At 45.7% G+C, this 13771-nt stretch overlaps 1 protein-coding gene across 7 annotated transcripts in view; it reads left to right on the top strand.

Annotated features, from left to right (window-relative positions):
- PHF3 (PHD finger protein 3) overlaps positions 1-13771 on the top strand; it is a 626630-nt gene that overhangs the window by 558180 nt on the left and 54679 nt on the right. For 4 of the 7 annotated variants that reach the window (XM_081316438.1, XM_081316437.1, XM_081316439.1 and 1 more), the window contains exon 1: positions 10714-11608. The gene's annotated coding sequence lies outside the window, so the exon portion shown is untranslated. Of the gene's footprint in view, positions 1-10713; positions 11609-13771 lie in introns of those variants that run through there. The other 3 variants (XM_081316443.1, XM_081316440.1, XM_081316444.1) reach the window with 2 other exon arrangements.

Consider the following 13771-nt stretch of genomic DNA (forward strand, 5'->3'; position numbering starts at 1 on the left):
CCCATTACCTCTTATTCCTGAAATGATTCTGGTGGTACAATACAATTACACTGGTAGCAGCAGCTCAGCCAGAATGATACTGTGCTGGCAGAAAAATGTTTAGATTCAGTCTATTTTTCATCTTTTGCTTTGTGGGAAGATTTCTGAATGATGTTTGTAAGTTATGCTAGCATTTTGTATTGTGTTTATCCTTGGACCATATTACCGTATGTCCTCCATATTCCAGAACAAACTGGTGGGACAAATTTGGGGAACCTGTTACATATATTATCTTGGTACCTGTCCATTTTCCCCCAAAGAATCCCAATTTGCTGTGAAATGTTGAAACTGACAGTCAGTGGCATCCACCATTGTTTATTCCATAGTCCAACCTATAAGAAAACTTGTTAAACCCTCTTTGAGAGATGATTCTTCAGCTACTTAAAAACTTTCAGAAACGGGGAAATTCACAGCTTTTACAGTGTTCCGCTATTGTAGAGATCTTACTTTTGCTGTCTTAAACTCTAAATAGCTGTAACTTAACAGTGTATTTAGAAAATATTCAGCCCCCCTTTTGTCAATTTTGTTATGCTACAGCCTGATTTTACAGTCATTGAAATTCATTTTTTTCCTATTAATCTACACTTAGTACCCGTTAATGACAACGTGAAAACAGGTTTAGAAATGTGTAAATTTATTTTTTAAAAAAACAAATACCACATTGGCATAAGCATTCAGACCCTTCACTCAGTACTTCGTTGAAGTACCTTTGACAACAATTACAGCCTAAAGTCTTTTGGGGTATGACGTGACAAGCTTTGCACACCTGGATTGGAGGATTTTTTTTGCCATTCTTGCAAGTCCTCTCAAGCTCAGATTGGATGGCAACCATTGGTGGACAGCCATTTTCAGGTCCCTCCAGAGATGTTCAATAGGGTCCAAGTCAGGGCTCTGCCTGGGCCACTCTAGGACATTCACAGAGTTGTCCCTAAGCCACTCCTGTGTTGTCTTGGCTGTATGCTTAGGATCTTTTGTCATTTTGGAAAGTGGTCTGGCGTCCTGAGCTATGTGGAACAGGTTTTCATTGAGGACATCCCTGTACTTTGCTCCATTCAGGTTTCCCTTAACCCTGACCAGTCTCCCAGTCCTGCTGCTGAAAAACACCCCCACAGCATGATGGGGGTGCCACCATCATGCTTCACTGTTGGGATGATATTGGGCAGGTGATAAGCGGTGCCTGGTTTCCTCCAGACATAATTAGAATTTAGGTCAAACAGTTCAATCTTGGTTTCATCAGACCAGAGAATCTTGTTCCTCACAGTCTGAGATTCCTTCAGGTGCCTTTTTGCAAACTCCAAGTGGGCCTTCATGCTTTTTGCATTGAGGAGAGGCTTCTGTCTAGCTGCTCTGCCATAAAGCCATCTCCACACAGGCTCTCTGGGGCTCAGTCAGTGTGACCAGGTTCTTGGTCATCTCTATTACTAAGGTCTTTCTTCCCCAATTGCTCAGTTTGACCGGGCAACCAGCTCTTGGAAGAGTCCTGGTTATGCCAAGCTTCCATCTGAGAATTATGGAGGCCATTATGCTCTTTGGAACCGTCAGTGCAGCAGAAATTTTATTGCAGCCTTCTCCACATCTGTGCCTTGCAATAACCTTGTCTCTGAGCTCTGCAGGCAGTTCCTTTGACATCATGGCTTTTGCTCTGCTACAGTATGCATTGTCAGCTGTGAGGCCTTTTATAGAGAGGTGTGTGCCTTTTTTCCAGAGTAAATATTTCATTTCCATTAGCATATCCTCATAGGATATATCCTCAGGTCCCTCTATTTTTGTTGCCTTTCTTTAAACTCTGAGGTGTCCATGTTGTGGAAATTGCCCAGAATTTATTTATTTATTTATTTATTTAGTTATATTTATATACCGCCCTATTCCCTGAGGACTCAGGGCGGTTTACAGGGAATTAAAAATCCAAAATACAAAAATTAAGAACCAAATTAAAAAATATTAAATTGACCCTGTAGTCGATTAAAAAGAACCCTAAATTAAAATTTCTCCTCAGTCTGGGCCCGAGAGCTCGAAGAGCCAGGTCTTCAGGCCCCGGCGGAATGATCGGAGGTCGGGAGCAGTCCTCAGCTCCACCGGCAGCTGGTTCCAGAGGGCAGGCGCCCCCACTGAGAAGGCCCTATCCCTGGGTGTCACCCGCCGGCAATCTCTTACCGGCGGGACCCTGAGCAGACCCTCCCTGTGGGAGCGCACTGGGCGAAGGGTGTTTGATGACGGCAGCAGGTGTTCCCTCAAATACCCCGGACCCAGGCCATGTAGGGCTTTATAGGTGATAACCAGCACCTTGAATTTCACCCGGAGGGCAACCGGAAGCCAATGCAGCTCGCGGAGTAGAGGTGTTACATGGGAGTATCGGGAGACCCCCATTACAACTCGCGCGGCCGCATTCTGCACCAGTTGAAGCCTCCGAGTGGTCTTCAAGGGCAGCCCCATGTAGAGAGCGTTACAGTAGTCCAAACGGGAGGTCACAAGCGCATGAGTAACTGTGCGTAGGGCGTCTCGGTCCAGATAGGGACGCAACTGGCGCACCAGGCAAACCTGTGCAAAAGCCCCCCTGGTCACGGCTCCTATGTGATCTTCAAAATTGAGCCGTGAGTCCAGGAGGACGCCCAAGTTGCGAGCCCTATCAACGGGGGGTAACACCTCACCCCCCATCGTTAGAGGTGGAATAACTTGGTTAACCCGAGATGCCGATATGCACAGCCACTCAGTCTTGGCGGGATTGAGACGAAGCCTGTTTCTCCCCATCCAGACCTGAACCGCCTCCAGGCACTGGGACATCACAGAGAGGGCATCGCTGGGTTGGTTCGGGGTGGAAAGAAAAAGTTGGGTATCATCAGCGTACTGGTGATACCCCACCCCGAAGCCACGAATGATCTCGCCCAGCGGCTTCATATAGATGTTGAACAGGAGAGGCGAGAGAACCGACCCCTGAGGGACTCCACAAATGAGAGGCCTCGGGGCGGATCTCTGCCCTCCCGTCAACACCGACTGCGAGCGGCCCTGGAGGTAGGAGGAGAACCACCGTAAAACGGTGCCTCCCACTCCCAACACCCTGAGACGCCGCAGCAGGATACCATGGTCGATGGTATCGAAAGCCGCTGAGAGATCTAATAGGACCAGGACAGAGGAGCAACCCCTGTCCCTTGCCCTCCAGAGATCATTCACCAGCGCGACCAATGCCGTCTCCGTGCTGTGTCCGGAGTGATCTCAGAATGGCCATATGTTTCTGTTAATACTAAATAGTATATACATATACAAGTATTTGTACACATTAATATTTTTACATTCCTGAACACCTACATTAAAAAGATATTCCACTCCTTACTCAGCTATCATCTTTAAGAAAATCCAAGTCCTATCTTTTACTGAAAGTGAAACTCATGGGATTGAGTTTCTGGTCATATGTTTTTCAGTACAGATAGTCCTCAATATACAGCCATTCATTTAGTGACCATTTGAAGTAGTAGTAGTAAAATGATTTATGGCCTTTTCACACTTATGACCATGGCAGCATTGCCATGGTCATGTGATCAAAATTCAGACACTTGGCTACTGACTTGTATTTATTACAGTTGCAGTGCCCCAGGGTCATGTCACTTTTTGCGACCTTCTGACAAAGTCAATGAGGAAGCCAGATTCACTTAACAATCATGTTACTAACTTAACAACTACAATGATTCATTTAACAACTATGGCAAAAAATGGTTGTACAATTGGGCTTATAAATCAAGGACTACTTGTATACATCTGACAGAGCAGACCATAATCCCTTAAAATTATGCTATAATAACTTTTTTTGTTTTTAAGTTGCCAAAAAATGTTTCTTTCTTTCTTTCTTTCTTTCTTTCTTTCTTTCTTTCTTTCTTTCTTTCTTTCTTTCTTTCTTTCTTTCTTTCTTTCTTTCTTTCTTTCTTTCTTTCTTTTTGGGACTTATATGCTGCCCTATCTCCCGAAGGACTCAGGGCGGCTAACAACAATAACATATAATAAATACAGAAGTTAAGATAAAATTAAAATTAAAGGCCTCTGTACAATGAATTAAAATTAAAATAAATTAAAAATTAGAGTTAAAAATTAAAAATATAATTAAAATCCCTGTCAGTCCAGGTCAGCCAGGTGGAAAAGGAGTGTTTTGAGGCCACGGCGAAAGGACTGGAGATCTTGGGTCATCCGAAGCTCATGGGGGAGCTGGTTCCACAGGGCTGGCGCTCCCACAGAGAAGGCCGTCCCCCTGAGGGTCGCCAGCCGACATTGTCTAGCCGACGGTACCCTGAGGAGGCCTTCTCTGTGTGAGCGTACTGGGCGATGGGAATTCGTTCCCGGCAGCAGATGGTCCTGCAAGTATCCCGGTCCTAAGCCATGTAGGGCTTTAAAGGTAAGTACCAGCATCTTAAATCTCACCCGGAGGGCAACCGGTAACCAATGCAGCTCACGCAGGAGGGGTGTAATATGGGAGTATCGGGGTGCTCCCATCACTACTCGTGCAGCCGCACTCTGCACCAGCTGAAGCCTCCGGGTGGTCTTCAAGGGCAGCCCCATGTAGAGAGCATTGCAGTAATCTATACGGGAGGTAACGAGTGCGTGGGTGACTGTGTGTAGGGCATCTCGGTCCAGAAAGGGGCGTAACTGGCGTACCAGGCGAATCTGGGCAAATGCCCCCCTAGCCACGACTCCAATAAAGTCACTTCTTAGTGACTTTAACCTTGTTTATGCCCTTGCGGACAAATTTTACAATGAATTCACAGTTATAGTTGAAAAGGGCAGAGTAATTTAAGGTATTTCATATGTTACTGAGATTTGAATATCTGTGTAGCTTTCAGAGGTCCTTTCTGAAATCTAAGTACTCTCCATTCCCCCCCCCCATTTTTTTTTCTTGGCAAATAAATGTTGTCATTGTCTTACGTATAGTAGAAATATTCAGCAGAATATAAGTCTCTAATTGAGGGTGAAGGTTCGTTCTCCGATCTTCTGGCTTGGATTCTGAACGTTTCATTGCCAGGCTAGGTAACATCTTCAGAGTTTAGCGAAGCCTGGCATTCCATCAACAGACACATTGACCTATAACCAGCCTAGGAACCCCTCAGAATCCAAATCAACCACACAGCCAACCAGAGATAGCACTGGCCCTCAACCAATCTACGCAAGCCCCCCCATCTCCCTCCCACTGGCAGTTCACCTCTCAATGACCCTGACCTGATGTAACCTCTCCATCACAAGATCCATCACAAGTCTCTCACTGATGACTCACACCTGACCCACCCCCCTCCCACCCGCAGTTTACCTCCCAATGAACCTGACCTAATGTAACTTCCTTATCATAAGCCTCTCACTGATGACTCCTACCTGACCCATCACAAGACCCTCACTTGACTCACCCACACCTGAAGCCCTTATAAACAGAACACTGACAGTAACATCCCCTAAACTCTGAAGATGTTTCCTAACCTGGTAACGAAATGTTTGGAAACCAATCCATAAGCTTGGAGAATGAACCTTCACCCTCATCCTACACCCAAGCTACTGATATTCACCACTATTGCAAAGACTAATTTTTAAATGTATTTTTAAATTAAAATGATTCCAGCTTTGAATGACATCTTAGGTTACAAATTGTTATAAAACTTCAATTTTCAGAAACCATTAATATTGAAAGACAATGAACAAATGCTATTATACATTCCTTTTTTCTGTGCTTTTGTGAAAACCATCAAGACAGAATGCAGTAACACACAGAGAGATGCTGATTTAGGTAATTTTTGGAATGGATTTTGGCAAAAATACTGTAGATATGAAGGAAGATACTAAGTTCCTTTTTCTCTTCCTCATCCTAGATGTAATTGTATAAGAACACTGCATGGTATAACCGTTAATTCCTGAACTTGTTAATATGAATGTATGATTGCACGACAGTGAAATTTCCTGATGTTGGGAATATACCGTATTTTCCGGCGTATAAGACGACCCGGCGTATAAGACGACCCCTGACTTTTGACAAGATTTTCAAGGTTTTTCGTCTTATACGCCGGAAAATACTTACATGCCAGTTGCCAAGTGTCCGACACAAGCCCGATTCAGATTCAGCCCCGTCTGATGCAAATGGTGCAAAGCCACGCGCTCTTCCAGGCCAGACTCTGCAAACAGCACGCCAGAAGCCGCAACCACTGCGGGAACTCTGAGTCCCCGCCTTTCGGCAACCTGCACGGCCAAGCACGATTCGGCTTTGAGAAAGCATTTGCAGACGGAGCAGCCGCCGCGTCTGGAGCCAAGCCGTGCCCAGGAGACAGTTGGCCAGGTGGGCCCGGAAGACACGCTAGAGAGCAGGGCTTGGGGCGGCCATGCCGAGGCCGGCTGGCGAGAGCCGCTGCATGGTCTGCGGGCAAGAGGGGCGCCAAGTACCGCTGTTCCGCACTCTGTGAACAGGCAAGCGATTCTTCCGGTCGGCGCGGGTCAGGCGGTGCCTCGGCAGGAGCAAAGGTGCTCCCTTCCTACTGTCTGTCGTGGCCTATGGGCGCGACATTCAGCGGGGCCTCTCTTCGCAGCATGCCGCACGGGCCTCACCCGTCTCCCCATGGACGCACTTCCCTCGCTACGGGAGCCACCCCCGCCATCCCTGCACGCCACAGACGCAGGCCCACCTCGACTCGTCGTGAGCCTGCTTTCCGCGCGTCGGCTGCTTCTTCCGACCGTCCGACGCCGCATCCGTCTCTCCAGCGATCGCCGGCCTGGCTCGGAGGCAGGGGAGGCTCATGAAGAGGAGGCTTCTCCCTCCCGTCCGAACCCCGGTGGCGATGGCGACAGCGGCGGCTCAGCTCCAAGCCATTCCGTCCCCTCCCCCAATCCGATGAATGATTGACACACCGATGCCCGGCAACTGGCCAGCGCGCGTGCAGGACAACTCTGCCAGGTCTTGTCCGGTGCCAGCGGGCTCCGCGGCGTCCTTGACCGGGACTGGACCCATCCGGGCTGCAGTGCCTAGACGCGGTGTGGGCTGGGAAGTTTGGCGGCGACATGCTGGCTGGGAGGCGGCTTTGGAGCGCGTTGCCGGGGACTGCAGATCAGAGAGGTGAATAATATTTTCCGGCGTATAAGACGACCCAGCGTATAAGAAGACCCCCCAACTTTTGAGACGATTTTTATGGGTTAAAAAGTCGTCTTATACGCCGGAAAATACGGTAGTAAGCAGGGAAGCTAATTTTGTCATCTATGCAGTTAATACCTCTTGGAGAGTAGACTTGCTTGTATTTAATGTATACATTTCTTACATTGCAGTATTGTTTATAATTTCTTGTGGCCTTGTTTATTTAGTATTCTGTACAGTGTGATTTTTGCAGTAATTCAAAGCCATGTTTCCCAACTAATTTCAACTATTAGAATTCTTAACAATGGCCATTTTTTGGGGGGGTGGATTCTGGGAATTGATTTACACACATTTTAAAATTTCCCTGTTTGGGAAACATAGGCTTAATGGATATCACAAGATTTCATGCTTGTACATCCCATTCCCTTTGAATTACCATTCTATCAAAAATCACCATTGAAAAAAACCATTACTGAAGTGCTAAATCGTTTATTAATATTAATATTCAGTTTTTAAGGGGCCTTTAGATTTTGCTATTTTTGTTGCAACAGCCAGAATAACTTTCTTCTGGGTTGTTCCAATTGAATAAACCAGGGCTTTTCAACTTTTTCACCCACTGTACCACTTTTAGGATATGGCAACATCTGAGTACCACCAGTCGCCTAGCAAGGTGTCAAAAACTTGACCCCAAAAAAAGGAAAAAAGTGATGAAGTACAGGTAGTCCTTGACTTACAACAGTTCGCTTAGTGACTGTTCAAAGTTACAATGGCACTGAAAAAGTGCCCCCCAAGCCACAGCCGATCCTGGCGCTTCCGCTGAGCCCTGACACCCACGAAGAAGCACTGATCCTGGCGCTTCCGCTGAGCCCTGACAGCCCTGCAGCTCCAGCCATCTCTCGCTCAGGCTTGTGCAGTGCTGCCACTGGTTCAGCTCATTCCCCTCCCCCACTACCACTTTTCTAGGATGGTCACATACCACCTGCCAGGTGCCAATGTGCCACAGGTGGTAACCATACCACTGGTTGAAAAGCCCTGGAATAAACTGTATGTGGCCCATTATGTTAAAAATATCTCTTTTTACTCATTGAAAAGAATACATATTCTAACTCAGGATTTTAAATTTTGCATAATAAAAAGCTACTTCTATTCATGTACAATCTCACACAAAGTTCACCAAAACTGTAAAATAAAATAAAATAAAATAAAATTATGTTCAGTATTGTATGTTCCTAGAGAGGTTTACCAAACTGATTTTTTTTTCCTTTACAGTTACTGACCAGCATTTTATACTAGTAAACTGTAAAGGGTTTATATAGCAAATAGACTTTTTTTTAGCAAACTAACTGATCATATTTGAGTTTTGGAGCTAAGTCAAGGCAGGCCAAATTTACATTCGGATAGCAGGCCGCCAGAGAATCCCATGTCTGGAAGTTGGAGTGGGAAGTCCAACAGTAATGGCAATGAACTTAATTATTGTTACCAAGAAAACTGGTTTTGTCTACGTAATCACCAGGAATACAGCTTGGCTTGAGGGCAATTTTTATTGTTTATACAGTACCTTAGCAACAACTGCTCACATAAGCAGGTAGGCCTGTGGTGGGGAATAGAAAGTAGGGAATCTAGCTCAAAGGACAGGAGATACTTTAAGACCAGGGTGGGCAACTGTGGCCCTCTTACAAGCTGTGGACCAAAATTCCTGAGCCAGCCACTTCTCTGTTGCAGTACCTAAGTTTTGGAATATGGTAATGAAAACTGGACCTTTTTATATTTTATTTAGCATTCTCCGTATTCATATAGGAAGCAAATGCACCTATTTAGTCACCTTGAAATAAATCTTTTTTGTTTGTTTGTTAGAAGGGAAAATTATCTTAGATAAGGATGAAAAACTAAAAAGATGGAAGGAATATATTGAAGAACTTTTTGAGGACACTAGGGATGATATAGATATGGGAAGTATAACAACTGGACCAAACGTCACCATGGAGGAGGTTGAACATGGAATAAAAATAGCAAAAACAAGAAAAGCCACAGGACCTGATGATATCCCAGTAGAAATTTTAAAATTGCTGGAAGACAATGGGAAGAACTTTTTAATGCAGCTCTTCAAACGAATGTATGAAACAGGAAAGATACCAAATGATTGGCTAAAATCAACCTTTGTGACAATCCCCCCTAAAATAAATGCAAAGAAGTGTACCAAATACAGAACAATAAGTTTAATGAGTCATGCCCTGAAAATATTCCTGAGAATAATTCACACCAGAATATACAACAAAATCTTCGTACACAAGATGCGCTATTCAGCTTCAAGTTCTTGTAGTGTTGTAGAGATGTCAATCACAGTGTTTACATGTGCATTGATTTTGAAAAAGCATTTGATAAAATAAGACAGCAAACTATTAGAAATCCTGAAACAAGGGGGCCTAGATGACAAAGAAATCCAAATCATAAAGAATCTATACTGGCATCAGGTAACAAATGTGAGACTAGGCCAAAAATACTCAGCTGATGCAGAAATACAAAGAGGGGTCAGACAGGGATGTATTCTGTCTCCACTGCTGTTCAATATGTACTCTGAGTAAATCTTCAACAAGGCACTGGAGAACATTGATGCTGGCATCAAAGTAAACAGTGTTTGGATCAACAATTTAAGATATGCTGATGATAAAGTTCTGCTTGCCAGTAAGCATGAAGACCTTCAGCTCCTCATCAGAGTCACAGAAATAGCTGAAAAATACGGCTTGAAGCTTAACACCTCAAAAACCAAGATCATTGTCCTCAGCAAACAACCAGTTAATTTACCACAAATAAATTTGGAAGGAATATCATTAGAAAAAGTTGAAAGGATCATGCACCTCGGTTCTAATTTACATGAAAGCTGGGACATGACCGCTGAAGTAAAGCCAAGGATAAAGCTCGAACAGTATTCTTCAAAATGAAAAAGATCTTCTGCAATCACGACATAAGCCTAAGATTGAAAATCAGGCTTGTCACGTGATATTTTTTCTATCCTGGTCTATGGAGTAGAGAGCTGGTCTCTGACCGAAGGCCACCTGAAGAGACTAGAAGCATTTGAAATATGGATTTACAGGCAGTTGTTATGTATAAGCTGGTTGACAAGATCAGAAATGAGGAGGTGATAAGCTGCCTGGGAAAACCAAGGGAAATCATCAAAACAATTAAAAAATGAAAGAATATTTCGGACATGTGATGCGACACCCAGAAAAACATGGCATACTCCACTTAATCCTCCAGGGAAAGACTGAAGGCAAACAAGGCAGAAGAACATCATGGCTTCAAAATCTAAGGGATTGGTTTGGACAAAACTCAGCAGTACTTTTTGGGCAGCTGCTGATAAAAACACACATGATCGTCAAGGTGTGATAACGGATATGGCACAAGAAGTCTGTGTATGCTTGTGTTTCTTAAAAGTATGGTCCATTGAATCCTTGGAGGGATCTTCCAAGTTCTTCTCAGGGGTCTGTGAAATCTAAATTACTTGCCAGATGCTGAAGATGCAAACATTTTTAAACACACTTCTCGGTTTTAAAGTTTTCTTCATGAAAAAAATGTTATTTAATGGTTTTATATTATTCTTACATAAGCCAGTAACTACGACATTCTACAAATGCAACTTCTCATTTTTATAGGATAAATATTGATGAACATAACAAAACAAAATCTCTTTGGGGCTTTTTCATAGTATTTAGGGGTCCCGATAGCGAAGTTTCGGAAACACTGGTCTAGGCTTTCTTGAAGGACCGTGTGATAAGTTTTGGCTTGTTCACTCTTGCAAGCTGTACTTCCACACAAACGGATTTTCCACAGAAAAGGCTCCTAAACTGGAACAGAGCACACGAAGCCCAGGATACTGACGGAAAGCACGCGCCGCTCACCACAAACGATTTTGCGGAGGGAAACAAAACGCTTGAAGACGACACGCATGCGCGCACACGCGCCGCCGCACAGCGAACCACGCGCCGAGTAAACAGGCCCGTCACGTGAACGCGGCCTCCTCAGGTCGCTGGCCCGCCTGCCTCTTTCCTCTCTCTCTCTTTCCCCACCTCTCCGGCAAAGTGAGCTTTAGAAGGCGAGCGTGGGCAGGCGCCCGAAGGGGCAGCAAGCGCGGCGCGCGACCAACGGGAAGAACTACTTCCTCGCTCCGGGGAGGGGGGGAGGAGGAGAGAAAATGGGCGGAGGAGAGGGAGAGCGAGAGAAGGACAGGACAGCAGATACCCGGACGTGTTTCCTGAAGCCAGCCAAGCAGTAACAGCCACCCGCTCTGTCTCCGCCCCCTTCCAGCCCTCCCTCGTGCCCTTCCACTTCCGCACGGCAGCCTCCCCTCCCCTCCCCTGGCCTGGGAGGCTTGCGGAGCTTAAAAGAGAGAGAGAGACGTAAGAGAGGGAGAGGATAGAGGGGAAAAAAAGAAGTCCCAGTCCAAACAGCCACCTGGCCAAGCGAGGGAGCGCGAGTCCCTGGCCAACACAGGTAAATTATGTCGTCTTTGGGCGGTGGCGGCGGGGGCTAGATTCGCGGCCTACGACGGCGAGCTGTCTCGGGGTGCCTGTTGACGGATTAGGGGCCTGCGACCGTCGCCTCTATTCCACCCCCCCCCCCCCACACACACACACCCGCGGCAATGAGCCTCGGCCCGAACATTCAAGATCCGGGGCTTCTTCTCCCCACTGTTTGTCTCCTGCTGCTGCTGCTGCTATGCCTCCAACCGGCCTTCCCTCTTTTCTCCCTTGGCCTTTTCCCTGGCCCCGCCCCTTCGCTCGTGCGCGTTGCCTACCGGCGCGCCTGGGCCTTGCGGCCCCTCCGAATGGCTGTGTCCCCCCCACCCCCCTCCGCGAGGTGATTGGACTGGAATTGGATGGCCGGTCTGGGGCTGCGGGGAGTTGTTTCTGCCCCTGAAGGGCCGCGCGTATTGAGCAGTCTTGGCACCTCAGGCACAGCCCGACCCCTTGCGTGGCACCTCTCTGCGTGTGCCGTGCCTTAACGCAGCGTTTCCCAACCTTAGGAACTTGAAGATGCGTGGACTTCAACTCCCAGAATTCCCCAGCCAGCATAGCTGGCTGGGGAATTCTGGGAGTTGAAGTCCACGCATCTTCAAGTTCCTAAGGTTGGGAAACGCTGCCTTAACGATCTCAACTCCCAACTTGCCATTTCTGGTTTGCCCTACAATCCTAGTTTGGCCAGTCATTTTTGGTTAGATAACACGGAGCAATCCATTTGTTCTGATCCGATGACGGCGGTTGGCGGGATGTAAGGGAAAGTAGCAACTTGGGCAACTGAAGCGATACTTTTTGGCTTGAAGGAGCTTTCGGAATTTAATTGGGTTTTGCTCTCAGGTTAGCTTGTGCGGGTAGAACTCTTTAAGCTCTCAAGTCGTTAGCCTGCTTCTCTTCAATTGATTTAATGCCAGGGGGTCTTCAAACTTGGCCCTTTTATGACTTGTGGACTTCAACTCCCAGAATTCCTCAGCCAGCGTGCCTGGCTGAGGAATTCTGGGAGTTGAAGTCCACAAGTCATAAAAGGGCCAAGTTTGAAGATCCCTGATTTAATGGGTCTAGAACAGACCTCCCAGTTTTGGTGCTGGTGAGATGTCTTAGAACTCTGATGCCTTTCCCTGCCAGAATGGTCCAAATCTAACTCCGAATCGTTGGGAGCTGAAGTCCCGTCATATTTAGAGGATGCCGGATTTGGGAGATGCAGTCTTAGAGCTTCGGTCATGTCCCAGAGTCTTCACTTCATGGAAACTGCTGTGGCTCATTTCACTTTGTCCAGGAACATGTGCTCCACAGATGGGACAAAGAAAAAAACCCATCCTGTTGCACTTTAATAATGTTTTGTGTGAGTAACAGGGTACTTACGACCACATTTGAGCCTCAGATTGCTGCTGCTAAGCAAGGAAGTTGTTAAATGGGTTTTGCCACATTTTGCGACCTTTCTTGCAACAGTTGTTAAGTGAACTACTACAGTTGTTAAGTTAGTAACATGCTTGTCAAGTGATTCTGGTTCCCCATTGACTTTACCTGTCAGAAGGTCACAAAAGGTGATCACATGACCCCGGGACACTGCAACCATCCTAAATACATGCCAGTTGCCAAGTGTCTGAATTTTGATCATGTGACCATGGGGATGCTGCAGTGGTCAGATCTGTGAACAATGGTCATAAGTCACTTTTTTCAGTGCTGTTATAACTTTGAACAGTCACTAAATAAATGGTTGTAAGTCGAGGACTACCTGTATTTTTTTAGTACGTGTGTTGCTTTTTAATGTATATGAATCTTTCATGTTTTGTGGAAAATGTAAAATGGCATTAAGGCTTTGTAAAATGGCTTAAGTTCAGATTTTCTATGGAAGACACTGGGTCAACCATGGGGTCAATATGAATAATTCCACCTCCCCAGCTGTTACTGAATTATTATTAATATCCTGGCAGCCTGTTAATGCCATTTCCTTTCTCCATCTCCAGGAATATTTTCAGATATTGCAACAAGCAAGTATATGCTTTACACTTTCTCAGTAAGGGATATATTTTACTTAAATTTGTAATTTTTAAAATTGCTCAGCCTCAAATGTATTACAGTATGAAAACACCATAATTTTCAGACTGACTTTATAGTTTCTTAATTCTTGCTCATTATG

The sequence above is a fragment of the Vipera berus genome (genome assembly GCF_964194415.1).
Source record: "Vipera berus genome assembly, chromosome: 1".
Classification (NCBI taxonomy): Eukaryota; Metazoa; Chordata; class Lepidosauria; order Squamata; family Viperidae; genus Vipera; species Vipera berus.